The sequence below is a fragment of the Podarcis filfolensis genome (assembly GCF_964270895.1).
Source record: "Podarcis filfolensis genome assembly, chromosome: 12".
In the NCBI taxonomy this organism is placed as follows: domain Eukaryota; kingdom Metazoa; phylum Chordata; class Lepidosauria; order Squamata; family Lacertidae; genus Podarcis; species Podarcis filfolensis.
In genome coordinates, this window is record NC_139614.1 from 19,032,821 (window position 1) to 19,049,671 (window position 16,851).

At 41.6% G+C, this 16,851-nt stretch overlaps 1 protein-coding gene and 1 long non-coding RNA gene across 18 annotated transcripts in view; one reads left to right on the top strand and one right to left on the bottom strand.

Annotated features, from left to right (window-relative positions):
* The window catches only part of ZNF385D (zinc finger protein 385D), a 589,542-nt gene that overhangs the window by 483,047 nt on the left and 89,644 nt on the right, over nt 1-16,851 (top strand). The window lies entirely within an intron of this gene.
* Nucleotides 1-16,851, bottom strand: part of LOC310745624 — a 127,797-nt gene that overhangs the window by 9,293 nt on the left and 101,653 nt on the right. The window contains exons 3-4 of one of the 3 annotated variants that reach the window (XR_014540241.1): nt 8,230-8,273; nt 6,258-6,375 (exon numbers count right to left, since the gene is read on the bottom strand). This is a non-coding gene — a long non-coding RNA (uncharacterized lncRNA). Of the gene's footprint in view, nt 1-5,906; nt 6,376-8,229; nt 8,274-16,851 lie in introns of those variants that run through there. The other 2 variants (XR_014540242.1, XR_014540240.1) reach the window with 2 other exon arrangements.

Consider the following 16,851-nt stretch of genomic DNA (forward strand, 5'->3'; position numbering starts at 1 on the left):
CAATAAAGCGAGATGAGCGCCGCAACCCCAGAGTCGGCCACAACTGGACCTAATGGTCAGGGGTCCCTTTACCTTTGCCTTTTACATAGCAAAACTGCTGACTTGGGGGGGGGGTTAGTATGTCTTACTAGGAGGTGCTACAGCAGGGGGAAATGAAACAGGCAAGTTAAGTGCCACTAGCCCTCTGTTCACATCTGCCAATTAAAACAAAACAAAATAAAATTGTGCATGCAAGAGAAGAGTGTGTGGAGGTGTTTAAGTAATGTGAAATGTTTTGCCCAAATAATTCATACACATAATTTGTTGTTACGGTCAGGGACTATGTGTTATGTGGATACAGACTGGATACATTTGGTGCAATTTGTTACTGAAATTCAGTACTGGAAATAGTTAATGCATTTGCAGCCAATTCAAATTGTGTGCCCAGCCGCACAGCCCCCAAACCCAGCGCGCCCGACTATAGAGTGGTAAATGAATGGACGTGACAACTGTCTGGGATCTGAAATGGCCACAACTTTATTGATTCCAGATGTAGGAAGCCTTGGCATAGGCCAGGCATGTCCAAAGTCCGTTTCAGGGGTCTAATCTGGCCTGCCGGTCGGTTTAATCTGGCCCCTGTGGCAGTCTATCTCCTAAAAAAATCTCAACAACTTTAATCATAAGCCCTCAAGCATTTTCACTTCATCAAATCTGGTCCTCTTTGAAAAAAATTTGGGCACCCCTGGCATAGGCATTGGGTGTATATCCCTCTCAGTCCTCCTTCTGGAGGACTGAGGCATGACAGGGTCTATTTGAGGGGTGGATCCATCGCAAAACGCAGGTTTACGCAGGTGACCCCCAAACACTGAGAGAAGCTCTATGGCACACTAGCCCTACGCAGATGACGCTCCTGGCCAACTGGGTACTGCGCTTGGGGGTCGGCTGGGCTAAATAGATGACGGGCGGACCTGAGGGAAGCCTGCCTCTCTCAGGTCCGCTCGTCCCACCTCACCCCTCTGGGGCTGTCGTGGATTGGCCCATTTGAATAGATGGGTTTTGGCGGGAACTCGTGAGCCTCCATGGCGGCCAAGGGGGACAGGGAGGCAGGCAAAGGTGGTGTGGTATACCAGGAAGGAGAGGAGGTGCCATGTCGGGCCACAACTGCCACTCACCTGGAAGGGCAGAAAGCGGCCATTACTGCTCCCACACTCCACCCACTACCCAATGGAAGCTATTGAGCAGTTCCCTCATGCAAATATTTGTTATCTAACATCCCTTTTTGACACCTGATATTTATTTACATTAAATTTGATGTTTTATTTCAGTACCTGACATAAATGGATAATTTAAACACAATTGTTATTTAGTATTTAAATGCATTTGATATTTGGCATGAATAGCATTTGGTTTTTGACAGTACTTATCAGATGCTGTGCAGTGACAATTGGCATGCAATGGTATGTAGAATTTTCCAGTAGACATGCAGTTGTACTAAGCAATTTGGCTGTAATTAACAGGTAAATTAATAGTATTTATTTGGTATTTGAAATATCTATCTGATTAGGATTTAATTATGAATTTGAAAGTTGGTAGCTTGTTTCATGTGATATTCTTCCAGAAACCAAACAGTAAAAATTGCCAAGCTTCTGCCCAAAAGCAAAAGAGTGGCTCTTACTTGTAAGTAACGATGAGATCTTTATTCAGACTAATAGCAGTACAGCCTGGGAAAAGAGGAGTTAGAACCTCCTTTCCCTGTGTGCTGATTAAATCAGCCTCCTCTCCATATGTTTATTGTTAAATAATCAGGGATTGGCAGCACTGCATTTAGTGTCATGTATAGTTCGTTCCTTCGTATAAAAAGTTATAATTAAGTACATTAGTGTCCTGTCTATATTGTCCTACTAATTTCTGCCACACTAATATTTTCCTGATACTTGCGGATATGATTTAATATCTATGTAATCCATATGTATAGGGGTATCACACTCATTTTAATAGAAAAAAGTGATGCAATACTTCTCATTTTAGGCTTTCAGCTGTTTTTTGGAAGGTGCAAGACAAGAGAAACAGATGCTTGAACAATGCTTCTTGAAAAAATACAATTTTATAATTTTGAATAAAGAGACATGCGGGGGGGGTGCTTTTCCAAATTGGGGAGTTGGAAGTTGAGTACGAACATTGAGAGTTAGAGGTTGGGTAGGAATTAGCTGCTTTCTTATTTCTATTGTTCTTGCAGAAAACAGCCTAGACGTTCACGTCTATAGTTTTGCCTAGAACATATATATTTGCCTTTCTATTGTAGCGGGAAGCTGATTGTCTTTTATTTATGTGCTCCTCTATATGGATTAATTGTTGGCTGCAAAAGTAGATGTTTACAAATAGAACATTTTAAACGAAGTTCTAAATGAGAGGTTTTAACTTTAGATAGCTGTTCTCCCACAAACTGTGTAAACAGAGGGTTGGGTTCAGAGGTTCCCTTTCTCTGACAGGAGTCTTCCTTTGATGGAAAGATTCCATTCATCAGAGGAAAGGAATGTTTGGATTCCACTCGCTGTAGTCTTTTTACCCCTTCACTAAAATATTACTGATTTCATCTTTATGTGCTTAGAAATTAGGCAGTGAAAACTTCTGTTCTATTAGCTAAAGCAATTTGGGATTAGGGATCTCATCTTAGAGCTTTAAAACTGGTCAATGCATTTTTTTCATAACTCCAGTCCTGCAAAGCTCACTGTAACTTTCTGAATGCTAGGAGGGAAATTGCCAAGGTTCGTTTGGGTGGAGTGGGAACTGAATGCATACCAAACTAGTTCATTTTGCAAAGAGGTCGATGTGAACTGGAATTAGCTCATTTTTTGACATCTTGAACCAAAGGTGTACCTTGGCAAAGAACTGTATTGGTGCCCCTGCCAAGAAAAAATCATTTTGCCGCAATAGCCACCTTAGAAATTACTACATTTTATGTGACCCAAGTACCCAAAGCATCCGTGGTGAGGGCAAGGAAGGGTGAAAAGATTTCACACCTTTGTGCCATGGTGCGAGAAGGATTGGAAGCTTTCCCCGTGTTTGATCTCACTGCGACAGCAGTGGTGTGACGCCACACACACATACGTAATATGCTACGTAGTCTGCTAGGTGATTTTTGCACACACAGCCTGAGCCTGCCTTTTTCAAGGAAAGGCAAGACTATATTATCCTCCCTCAAAACAGACATATTCGATGAAGATTTTGGCTTATTCCCATAGTAGGCAATCCTTCTCCAGCATTTGTTCCTGTACACTTTACTGGCCGAGGGAGCCGGTGTTTGGCTGCAGACAGCTTCCGGTTCGTGTGGCCAGCATGACTAAGCCGCTTCTGGCGAATCAGAGCAGCGCACGGAAACGCCGTTTACCTGCCCACCGGAGCAGTACCTATTTATCTACTTGCACTTTGACGTGCTTTCGAACTGCTAGGTTGGCAGGAGCAGGGACCTTGCATCTAAATTTAAATGCATAAGGTATAAAATTAAACGTTTTTAAGAAAGGTTTTGTTTTGTGTTTTTAAAATTGCTGCTGCTCCAAGTGGTAACAGCAGCAACTGCATTGGGAGGCTGGCCACGATTTTTGGATCCTCCATGATGCCCTGGTGCAAAGGTGCCGGGGGTCTGTGGGAGGTGACATCAAACACAAAAGAGGATGGAGAACTTTCAGAGAACTTCCTTATGCAAACTTACTTTTTTTATCTTGAGAGGGGACAAAAAGAAAAAAAATATAGATTCTCTCCTCTCCCTGGGGGAAAAAAACGTTCTGGGACATTTCTATGCAACTCAGTTCTAATTAGATTACTTGCCCAGGCCTGTAAAAATGCTGGAGAGGAGAAGATGGATGCGAAACAGTTGTCTAGCTGTGCTGCCGTATTAGTATGGAACAAGTCTCACACCTAAAAGACACTTTTTGTTCTGTACCGTAGGATTTGATCATGGTGTAAGTCAGGCCTAGGCAAACTCCAGCCCTCCAGATGTTTGGGACTACAATTCCCATCATCCATTAACACTGGTCCTGTTAGCTAGGGATGATGGGAATTGTAGTCCCAAACATCTGGAGGGCCAGAGTTTGCCCATGCCTGGTGTAAGTGCTGCATGCAATAACTGGTGTTTCATCCTTTCTTCTTCCTGCAGCTAGAACACGGGACAAATTTAAGCAGGGACGGTGTTCATATGTGAATTGCTGCTTTTAATTAAGTCTTGACATCATTCTCTACTGGGTACACAGAAATTGCCTCCCCATCAAAAAGCAGCAGCACTTTTCAATAAATTAAAGTTTTATGTCGGCTTCAAATTAAAGAGTCATTTCCAGGAGTGTGGTGCCTTGAAGGCATTGAGAGATTGCAGACTGTTTAGATATGATACTTTGAACTTCTCACAGTTACTTGAGCAGAACATATGCTTGTTGCGTGCTTCAATTAAATAGGCAAAAGCCCAGTTTTTGGGGAGGGAAAGTTTACACAGAAGGAGGTGGTCAGGATTACCACCAAGTGATGTCACTGTGCAGAGTTGAGAACATCCACTGCTATTTCTGAAAGAAAACTGGGAGGCAACCAATCTAAAATTATGTAGGTCGCATACCTTTTGGAGAAATGTTTCTATGATTTAATGAAGGTTGGGTAAAATTGATCCAATTAGAATTTCCTTCATATTTCTAGTATAGGGAAATAAAGTGCTGAAAACTAATGACAGATAATGACTCTTAGGCTGTAGTTGCTCTAGTTCCACAGGGTAGAACAGGGCTGCTTTTTCCCCAACCTGGTGCTTTCCACATGCTTTGGACTACAATTCTCATCATTCCTGACAATTGAAGCCAGGCCTTCTTTTCTCCTCTCTATGAAGCTTCATCCCTATTGGTTCGTCTCGCCCTGTATTGTGTACTCCGACCAGCTGTTCCCTTATCTGCACAGGTCCATCTAACTGGAGGCAATGAACATAGCATGCAGAACCTTCTGAATCCATAAACTGTGGCACTTGCCCTTGAATATATTCTAATAAGCATGAAAGTAATCAGGCAATTCAGCTGATAAACAGAATGCCTCATTTAAAAGATGCACATAAAGTACGAAGAAAAAAAGGTCCCAAATAAATGAATCCGTACTTTTTTTTTCAAAATTAAAAGATGTGCCAATAATTGAGGGGGGTGTTCCCTTATTTGTCATGTAAGCTACGCAGAGCTATAAGAACTGCTCTATATTGTGACGCGGGTGGCGCTGTGGGTTAAACCACAGAGCCTAGTACTTGCCGATCAGAAGGTCGGGGTGAGCTCCTGTTGCTTGGTCCCTGCTCCTGCCAACCTAGCAGTTCAAAAGCATGTCAAGTGCAAGTTGATAAATAGGTACCGCTCCGGCGGGAAGGTAAATGGCGTTTCCGTGCGCTGCTCTGGTTCATCAGAAGCGGCTTAGTGATGCTGACCACATGACCCAGAAGCTGTACGCCGGCTCCCTCGGCCAATAAAGCGAGATGAGCGCTGCAACCCCAGAGTTGGCCACGACTGGACCTAACGGTCAGGGGTCTCTTTACCTTTTATATTGTGTCAACGGGCAGCCAAACCATGGCTTATTATGTGAATGGGACCATACGAGCTCCAGGAGAGATCACAGCTGTTTTGCTCCTCCTCTGCCATTTTGCTGTTGTGCTACAATGAGCTCAGCCATAGTTTGGCTGTGTGTGTTATCCAAATCCAAACTCACACTTCAGCTTTCTGCAGGCTAACCAATAAGCCAAAGCATGGTTCATCTTAGAACAGCACAACAAAGGAACAATATGACAGTGGAAGAGTAAAGCACTGATCTCCTTTCCAAGAGCGCAATACTTTCATGTTGTTGCTTAGCAGGGCGTGCAATCCAAGCCAATGTAATTCTTTTTTCTTTGCTTGACTCTTTTGGCAGTATCATAGATTCTTTACTCATTTATTTACCCAAAGGCAACTTAAGGATAAAGTTAGAAAAGTACATTAATATTTTTTAAAAATAGAATTTTAATTTATAAACTTGCAACAGTGCCTCTACTCAACGAATATTTGAAATTTAAATGCAAAGTCAGTGTTGCTAAAATATAAGACAATGCGCCTAACCATTTAAATAATTCCTTTCATTTTTAATCGAACTGAATAATTCATTTCAGATTTTAATTACTCTGGAATGTTTCTATTCTCTATGCTACCATTTCCCATGCATGAAGAAAAGAAGAAATATGTCTAATGGAAATAACCTTGGCTGCAATACAGTCCCTCCCCTGTGCGAAACAATGTGCTTACACAACACTGTGTACCAAAGCAGTGGGGAGCTTGTGGGACATTGGTTTTGGAATTCCTTCTCTTGTACTCCTCTTAATGCAGATAATCATAAATGTCTGAATGGAGATATCTTCCAGGCCTGCAAGAGAACAGAGGATTGACCTAAAGAGGGATTTGTATCTTGTGTATTATTAGGATTGTTTGAATCTCAGTAATCTTGGATTCTGTTCTGTAGAAAAAACAGTGTTTCATAAACTAGTGACTTGCATTTTACTTGGGTATCTGGGTTTTTTTTGGGGGGAGTGTATGTTTTATTAGTTGTGGGTTGTGTTTTGCCTGTTCTTTGAGGGAACGGGGGTTCTGAGCACCACCAGTTTTTCTTCTGTGAAACTGATATTTTGTGCTGCCCATAACACTTTTATGAAAAATCCAGACCAGCTCTTGGGCCTGAAAAATACCTGCATTAAGTCAGCTTTTAAAATCTCCTGAATTGGGATATCCTGATTCAGATGTTGATATCTCCCCACAGTGATGAGATCAAAAAAGTGGAGAAATTGAACAAGCCAACACAACCCGAGGCTCCCCTTGAATATTGTGATGGAGAACAAGATAAGATCCCAACTATAGCAAGCATACATCTAAGATTACTTTTTCCACCATCTCCTACTTGACACTTTGGTTATTAGCTGAAGTGGGCGTTATCTCCAAGTTCATCTGTGGTGGAGATAACTTGCCTCCATAATAAAGGTTTTTCTCCAATTTCAGTCCCAGATGACAGTTTCTTGTAAACTGACAAACTAAACCCAGTGTACCATCTGGTACCAACCTGTAGGACAATCCATTAACAACACTGTCCATTGTAAATTTGGCCTAGTTGGGTTTGTATATTTTTCTCACCACAAATTATTCTTTACAGAATAATGTTAATTAGTAAGTGATAGATAGAAAGATTGCCAGGGACAGCCCATTAATTCCATTTACCTTAATAGCACTTAGATCTTAGCTTGCTGTACAGCTGTATTCAGACTGGATTATAAATGTAATTTTTTGCATCATTAACTTGCCTGATTAATCTTAGACAGCAAAAGCATAATTATAGAAATATGAGACTTTCAGCATGCTGGTTTGAAGATCTGGGTTTTTCCCTTGTTTGCATCAATGTAAGTGCTGTCGATGAGAAGAGAAGCCAGATACTCTTTCTTTCTTAACAATTAACCTGCATCGTGTACCAGTCATTTCTCATTTTTGTGCCCCTCCCTCCATGGCAGCATACCATGTCCAGCTTTTAACAAGTGCAATTACAGGGTATTTGTATAGTAATTGACCACCATTAGCAATATGTTCATGCTGTTCAAGGAGCATTAATGCAACAGCAAGTTGTCCATTTCTTAGTACATCGCGTGTTCTCTAATTGTAATTTTCTGGTTGTTGGATGTGAGATAATCAATCTGGGTTCTTCTGAATGCTACGTATATGATCTACCCCTGAGCTAGTGCCTTCTCAATAATTTAAGATGCTCCAGTTGGAATGATCTGAAGACCTGTTCAGACTGCTAGGCCACAGCATGTGGGGAGGAGGGTAGGCTTAATCTTTCTTTCTCAAGCTGATCTCCCTGCAAAAAATACCTCTCCATCACATTGGAATCAGTGGCAGAATTAGGAAAGTGTGACTGCTGTGGAACCTCGGAGGCGCTACAACTATTATTTAGAATGGAGTGTAAGAGGTGTGTGTGGGGGGTGAATTTTGGTGTTGCCCAGGGTGTTGTTGAAATTTGAGACCCCAAGCTCCTCCACGGCTACAATGAGACCTGGTCAGGGTGGGACGAAGGTCCTATTTCACCAATAGGAATTATCCCCCACAATGGCTCGCATTGCAAATCTGATCCCTCCCATGCCTTTAATTTAAAGAAAGAAAACCCCAAATTACTTTTTTAGCTATCTATGTTAGTAAAACACGGTGCTGTTTTTCTAGAAAAAGAGGTACCGCAACTCACCATGAATGCTTCCCTTGTTTTCTTATGATGGCAATGGCGCCCACCTGAGGAAAAAAAAGCCCTGGTAAAACATAGTCTGATCCTGAAGTTATGGAGTACTTGAAATCATGGGTTGAAGGTGAAGGACCCCTGACAGTTAAGTCCAGTCACAAATGACTCTGGGGTTGCGGCACTCATCTTGCTTTACTAGCCGAGGGAGCCGATGTTTGTCCGCAGACAGTTTTTCCGGATCATGTGGCTAGCATGACTAAGCTGCTTCTGGCGAAACCAGAGCAGTGCATGGAAATGCCGTTTACCTTCCCGCCATAGTGGTGCATATTTATCTACTTGCACTTTGACGTGCTTTCGAACTGCTAGGTTGGCAGGAGCAGGGACCGAGCAACGGGAGCTCACGTGGTCGCAGGGATTTGAACCGCCAACCTTCTGATCGGCAAGCCCAATGCTCAGAGGTTTAGACCACAGAGCTTGTTCTCTTATGGTGGTAATGGCGCCCACCTGAGAAAAAAAAAAGCCCTGGTAAAACATAGTCTGATCCTGAAGTTATGAAGTACAGTGGTACCTCAGGTTAAGTACTTAATTAGTTCCGGAGGTCCGTTCTTAACCTGAAACTGTTCATAACCTGAAGCACCACTTTAGCTAATGGGGCCTCCTGCTGCTGCTGCACCACCGGAGCACGATTTCTGTTCTTATCCTGAAGCAAAGTTCTTAACCTGAAGCACTATTTCTGGGTTAGTGGAGTGTGTAACCTGAAGCGTATGTAACCCGAGGTACCACTGTACTTGAAATCATGGGTTACATTCAGGCATAATAGGAAACCATGGTTTTCCATGATAGCAGGAATTGTTAACTCTCCAGGTGTTGCTAGACTACAAAGCCCAGCGTCTCTGAGCATTGGCCATGCTGGCTGGGGCTGATGGGAGTTATAGTCCAGCAGCATGTTGAGGGCCACAGGTAAGCCATCGTCCCTTCAATATAGGCATGAGCTGTGTCAAGCCCAGAGCTCACACACTTCCCCTTCCCTCCTCTATTCTTCCTGCAAGGCTCTATTTGAAACTAGCCACAGTTCTCCTTGGGATATCTCAGCTTGCGATATTCATATCATATCCCAACATGATATGAAACCATAGTGTGATCATGGGTTGTTCTCACTAACCACAGAAGAAGTAAAGTGGAGATATATAATGGATATTGAAAACTCGGGTAACAATTCTAGTGAAATTACAGTAGCTTATACCAGTTCTTGTGGCACCATAGCCATTGTGCATCACTTTTCCAAAGCTCTACTTTGAAAAAAGCTTCTTGGTTGTGTAAATGTTCAGTAGATTCTGGATTCATTATTTGGGCTAACCTGTGAGAATATGTGAGCAGCATATGCCTGGTGAGAATGGGATGGGAAGATCCATATAATGACAGTGTGCTGTGCTGAGACTGACACTGATAGCGCCATTCTGCAGAATTATAATAGGATGCTCAGAGCAGCATAGTTTCCTGTCCAGTTCCAAAATCTCTCTATACTGAAAAGCACAACCTATATATGTTGCACATATACCGAATTCCCACACTGACCTGTGGAGGGCAGCTGTTTTGTTTTTGTTTTCCAAAAGTGAAACCTAACATGTTACTACAGTGGTACCTCGGGTTACAGATGCTTCAGATTACAGACTCTGCTAACCCAGAAATAGTGCTTCAGGTTAAGAACTTTGCTTCAGGATAAGAACAGAAATTGTGCTCCTGGGGCGCGGCAGCAGCGGGAGGCCCCATTAGCTAAAGTAGTGCTTCAGGTTAAGAACAGTTTCAGGTTAAGTAGGGACCTCCGGAACAAATTAAGTACTTAACCCGAGGTACCACTGTACTTTAAAATATTTCACAACAGGCTATAAACCCATTCTTAGCTAACTGGTTGTAGCAGACAAGGGATCTGATTGACCCCACATCCTTGCATTTGTAAACACAGTAATAATTATGGAAAGTGCAGGCTGACACCATAGAGTAGACTACACAAACAGAGCCTGCATGACATGTTAGGAATCTTCAGTTCTAATGTTTTATGTTGAAACAGAAAAACAGAAACATGTTTATTTTGCCAGAGCTCCCCCAGCCTCTTGGCCCTGTTTACATTATTATTGCGGTTTGATTATGAAAAGGTCATGTGGGGGGGGGGGCTGGTTCAGTCCAATTTTTTGTGTTGAATAAATCCTTGATGGTTTTATTGCTATACTGAACCTCCTTTGCAGTTCAGCTGAGTTTGTCTCTCCAGGAAACTGTATGCTCTTAACAGCATTAGAAATGCTGCAAACTGATCCCTGGGGTTTCACAATAAATTTTGCTTGTTTGCATTGTTGCTGGTCTTTGGCTTCGCATGCAGGCAACCAAAGTACAATTCACCTTCAGTCATAAGCTACATAGAATTCCAAGGCAGGGACAATCAGATTTCTTCTCTAGCTGATTGAAAAACATGATAAAATGATCTAATATGCTATATTTGAAGGATGCTTTGGGGAAGAGCAGAGGAGGAGGAAGAGCAATAGAGTTCATTGTCAGTAGTGAAACTTGTTCAGAACGGAATATTGAAGGAAATGCTTCCATGATATGAAATACAAACCTATGTTTTATGTGAGGGACATACAATCCATTCTGCGTCCCAACATTTCCCCTGTGGTGCCATTCATGTGCACCACATAGAGTACTTACAGATGTATACCAAAACCTTTGAGACTTTGTGCCATGCATTTTTTCCCACCTTTGATTCATGGTGTTGGAAAAGCAGGTAGAAATGTTTATTCATCACTCAGAATTCTGAAACCTGGGCTCATCCAATGAAATAACCAGGGCATCTGTGGATTCAGGACAGACAAAATGAAGCAATTTCTTCAGAAAAATTCCTACATTGCTCCCTAGTTGTGATCCTGAAGCGCACTGGGAGACAGGGAGGAAGGTCAGATGATGCTGCAAACGGAGAGACTGCCTTAAATAGGGATCAAGCCCTGCCCGCCTCTTCAGATCACCTTCAGAATGAACCAATCAGAGCCAAGGATTTTCCCATTCTTGCCTCTCTTGCCCAACGGCTCACAGATGTGTCCAGTCTTTTAGGCACCATTTAGGCCTTTTGGCTGAATGTTCTTACGACTGATTGAACTGTTATAGGTGCTGTGTGGCTTACACTTCATAGTGGGCAGAGAGAATGGAAGGATGCTATTTAAGCCCCTTACCATATTGAACCTTATTAATTGCAAGGAGACTGAAGAGTGGCAAACATGTTGCAACAGAAGCAGCATGGTTCTGCTAGATAAATAGGTTATCAATAGGTTTTTAATTGAAGGTGAACTTATGCTGAGTTTGAAATGGATTAGGAGTTTGTGACTGAACAGATTTCATACAACCACAGAATCAAAGCCTTATGCTATCTTTTCATTATTCACCCTTGCTAACCATCTCATTTTGTATTTTTTTCTTTCGCTAAGAAGAGAGATAGTATCTTCTTTCTTTAAATGTCAGTTCAGATTTCTGTTGCTTTAATTTACTCTGCTCTCTGTTTCTCAGGGTTTGTGTGTGTGTGTATATGTGTGTGTGTATATATATATATATATATATATATATATATATATATATATATATATGAAACTGAATGTATAGGACTTTAGAAGCATTGGGTCCAATTCTGCTTCTTATAGAAACCACATATTGCCTGATTTCATTTGTCTCCCTGAACATTTTTGGCATTTAATGGGCAGCTAACATAGTTTTTAGAGCAAATTTGTGGAAACAAGTTGTTATGTAGGATTTCAGGAGACATTACTCAACATCAGCTTCTTCAAAGGTGTATATTGTTCACACAGTATCAGGTACTGGACACACACACACTTTAAAATATATATGTATACAAAAATTGTATAAATACAAGGAATGTGCAACAGCCACAAGATTCACCTTATATTGGCATCAGTAGTGATGCTAATCTTGTGTTGAAAGGCACTATATTAATGAAAATAAATAAATAAATAAACAATACCTTTATTGTCGTTGTACAACCTGTGTACAATGAAATTAAATGAGCCTCCCTCCCCGCCCAAACACTAAGTCTCTTATCAAACAACACACTACCTCGCAAGTCAATTTTGCTATGTTATTTTCCATTCAACAGCCCACGGATAGAAGCTATTTTTTAGCCTGTTGGTACGGCTGAATATACTTCTATATCTCCTGCCCGAGGGTAGAAGATTAAACAGGTGATGGCCAGGGTGTGAGTCATCCCTGAGAATTTTTCTCACTCTCCTAAGGCAACGATCCCTTGCGATGTCATCTAGCGGACTCAAGGGACAGCCCATGATATCATGTGCTGTATTCACCACTCTCTGCAGAGACTTTCTATCCATGGCTGTCAGGCCAGCATACCACACTGTGATACAATATGAAAGGACACTTTCTATTATGGACCGGCAAAAGGAGTTCATCAGTTGTTGTTTAACATTATTCTTTCGCAAGACCCTGAGGAAATGGAGTCTTTGTTGGGCCTCTCTTGACCACCTGAGTTAAGTTGATTTTCCAAGTGAGGTCCTCACTAAGGTAAACTCCCAGGAATTTAAAGGAGGAGACTCTCTCCACACAGCCCCCCCCCAATATACAACCGGGCAGGTTCCCCTCTCTTCCTCCGGAAGTCCAACACCATCTCCTTTGTCTTACTAATATTTAGTAAATAAAACAATAAATAAAACAATGAATTTGGAATTGCTCTGATTTTTCAGTTTGATTAGTTATTTGGATCTGAAGAAGTTCTGTAAAAGCCAAAACCCTGTCCTTCCCACATTTACTATAATGGGGAACCTAAAACTGACTGTAGCTCTTTTCCTTCTTCTCATAAGTGGATGAAATTTGCAGGCAAATTTGCAGCTCCTCCAGAGTGGATTAAGTCTGCCAAATTCCATTAAGATTCAACCAGGATTGTGTGTATGTGTGTATGGTTTCTGCCAGAATTTGATGCAGTTGCAAGCATGGTTGCCAATTCTGAGGAGATGAAGCAGCTTGCTGCCTTTCGGAATATCAGTTAAAGTGATCATTTCACAAGGACAGGCTTATCTGAAGCTCTGTCCCACACTCAACTAAAGGGGGCAGGGATCTTTCATCTCTGAAGTGGGTGAAATTTGTGGGCACAGAAGTCCATCTTCAGTGGATTATGCCTGCCAAATTGTAGGCAGATCTTCCCAAAGGCTTTCATGAAGGAATCTTTAGAATGGTTTCTTTAAAAAAGAAAAAGTATAGCACTTTTTAAAATTTAGAATGCTTTTTTTAATGGAATATGATTTAGAATCACAGAACGGTAGAGTTGGAAGGTACCACAAGGGTCATCTAATCCAACCCCTGCAATGCAGGAATCTTTTGCCCAACATAGGACTTGAACCCACAACCCTGAGATTAAAAGTCTACTGAACTATCCTGGCTTCATGGCTGCTACATCTGAGGGGAGAAAGCTCCCCAACTTTCAAAATGAGGGCAGAACATTGTGGGATGGATGAAATAAAAATCACTTAACCACCTGTAGTGTTGTGTGGGCACTCAGTCTGAAAACTGGTAACATGACAGAGGTGCCCCGAGGTAAGTGGGTCATAGTAGGCTATCAATGACCAACACAACTGGGAGCTTACTTAAGGGATAAGGAGGCTTAGCTGAGTGGTTAAAAAGTGAAGGGAGAGCAATTTAATAATAACTTTACTAACAATGTTGGACAGCCAGTATTCAATGTAATGAATCCGTAAGTACACTACGATGGAAGACAGGAGGAACAAGTAATATAAAGCCAGGAGAAAAGATGTTGGAACTAAATGCATGCAGCAAAAGAGGTATGGAAAATCTAAGAGAAGTTTAAAACAAATGGAATAAAAAGTAACAATTAAAGCAGATGTTTGTTGAAAAACAGAAAGGGGTTAGTATGAAAAGGAGCAAATAAATCACAAGAAGCTGTACAACTGAACAGAGGGGGAGAAAAGGCAGAATGTCTCTACTCTCTTAAATTTTGCAAACATCCCTCCTACAAATCACTGTGATTGCAGTGCCCTGGGAATATAATTCACTGTGATTAAAACACAGACCTGTCCATCAAAATGAAATATCCCTCTACTTCTCTCCACTCCACCTCCTCTCCACTAGAACTTAGTACCTTTTCCTAGTCAGCTTGGTTGGTTAGTTGTTGGGGTTTTTTTGGTGTGTGTGTGTGTTTTAATAAAACAAGATGCATTGTTCACTCTATTTTAAATGGCAGGTTGCTGTGTTCTTTTGGACACCCAAGTCCAGGCATAGGCAAACTCGGCCCTCCAGATGTTTTTGGGACTACAACTCCCATGATCCCTAGCTAACAGGACCAGTGGTCAGGGTTGATGGGAATTGTAGTCTTAAAACATCTGGAGAGCCGAGTTTGCCTATGCCTGCTCAAGTCCATAGAGTGATTCAGGAAATTAGGCGGTCTTTGATCCACCTTGTGATGCCTTGTGAACCACACAATCCAACCTGGGACTGTAGAAACCTCACCTGAATCACTCCCAATCACCTCATAATCTAGGCTGAACGCAGAGTCAGCGAACACTTCTGTTCATGCTACCTGAACTAGATGGCAGTGACACTGAAAAGAGCCAGGATCTTGCAGTCACAGACAATATTTTGTCACACTGTTCCTCTAATGGTGTGATGGAGAAGCAAGAGCTTCAAGGCACATTCTTCAATCAGCAGAGTTCCCAGCACAGGGAAGGATGAGACAGTATGAGCTACATTGTAAAGAGTTTTATGTTCTAGCTACGCAGAACAGAAAAGACATCCTCTCTCTATGAAAGCAGAGAGCAACCGAACAAAGGAACAAAGGAAACAGGAAACCACTAACGTCACATCCCGTCTCCTATCCCGTGAGACTGCAAGGTCGCTAGAATGTAAACAGAGTCCTGTGACTCCACGCAGCTGCACAGTGATAACAGAAACTAACACACCTTGCCTCCACCTAATGCCTGTCTCACTTCTGACACCACAGGCTGTTCACATGGGGTGTAATGTTGGGACTGATTTACTTGTGAACAGTCCAACATGCATAGGTTAATATCATGTGGTCAAGTTCCCAGAGGTTAAGGTGTATTTGGGGGAGATGGCAAAGTGTATTTTGGGTGTTACTTCAGTTGTATTTTGCAGTAAGTCTATGATGCTATAAATAAATATGGTATGGTATGGTATGGTATGGTATGGTATGGTATGGTATGGTATGGTATGGTGGTATAGGCTTCTTCCTCCTCCCCATAATATGTTGGGAAATAATCAGACAAGGTGTTTTAATGATTGTCAGGTGCTACTATTGTTTTATGGTGTTTTGTGTTATTTTGGTGGTGTGGTGTTTTTTACTTTAATTATGTATTGTGTTTTATCTACTGGAAGCTGTCTTGTGGAGACATGACCCTAAAAGGTTGCCTAGAAAACTTTTAAACAAAAAAAACCCCCTGAAGACTAATCCCATCTGGCCTATTGATAGGCATCATTGTTTAAATACTCAGCGCTGGCTGTATTTTACATTTCCATCGCAATAACGGCACAGTATTTTATTGGCCTTGTATGAATCATGATAGGCATAGGTGCTAGTAGGACCTCCCCCCCCAAAAAAAATTAGTTTGTAGCAATATTTCTATTTAGATAATCACATTTCTGAAGTAGCTGTGTGCATAGTAAATGGTCCCTGAAGACCTTTAGTCATTCACAGGAATATCCCCTGTAGGGCCCAGTTGCACAGAAATTAATAAAGTCCATACAGCAAGTTCTATGTCTGGCAAAGATACTGTATTAGTTTGCCATGAATGATTAAAGGCAGTGCTGTCATTAAAAGCCAATTACTGCATTTGGTCTAGCTCTAGGAAGATCTTTCACATGTAAAGCATCCTACTGGGAACTGTTATGTAATGATCATTACCCTTCGCAGCTTTTTGTTCCGAAATTCACAATAAACTTGAAAACATTCATGACACATTAATTGTTATTTCAATCTCTTATTTTTTTGCCCGTCCAAGTAAGCATAGAATTTGCTTGTTTGGGAGCCAGTTTCTGGGGAATTCTGATGTGTTGGACGAAATCCAATCGTCATACCTTTGATGTTTTGTTGCATGTGTGTGTAACAGAATATGCCCCATCGTACCGTTTAATTGGCATCTACAGTAAGTAACCCTTTGAAGTAAGCAGCCAAATAGCATAGGCATGCACAAGATAATTAAGTGTTGGAGAGTAAATGTATGTGATCATGACTGCACCCACACTGGTTGATGTTTACCTTTGACTAGTGCTATTACTGTGTCACTACAGGTAGAGGGATGCCTGAATTAGTGTGGCCACTGGCACATGGCCAAAAAGAGTAATTGCAAGAAAAGAGTACCGAGGAGAACATGGATTTGCACAGTGCAGGGAACTTCTTCAAACAGAGGGTTGTCTTCTGACAGCACTTCGAACAGAGGACACTGTAAAGCAGGACCCTTAGTCACCTTAATTTGAATGCTTATGCAATTATTTTGTAAAAAAATAAATTAATTAATTAAATAAAAATAAAAAACAGCAACTCCCTGCAGTTGAAGTATTAGCACATCATGGAGAAACGTTCAAGTTCATCCCCTT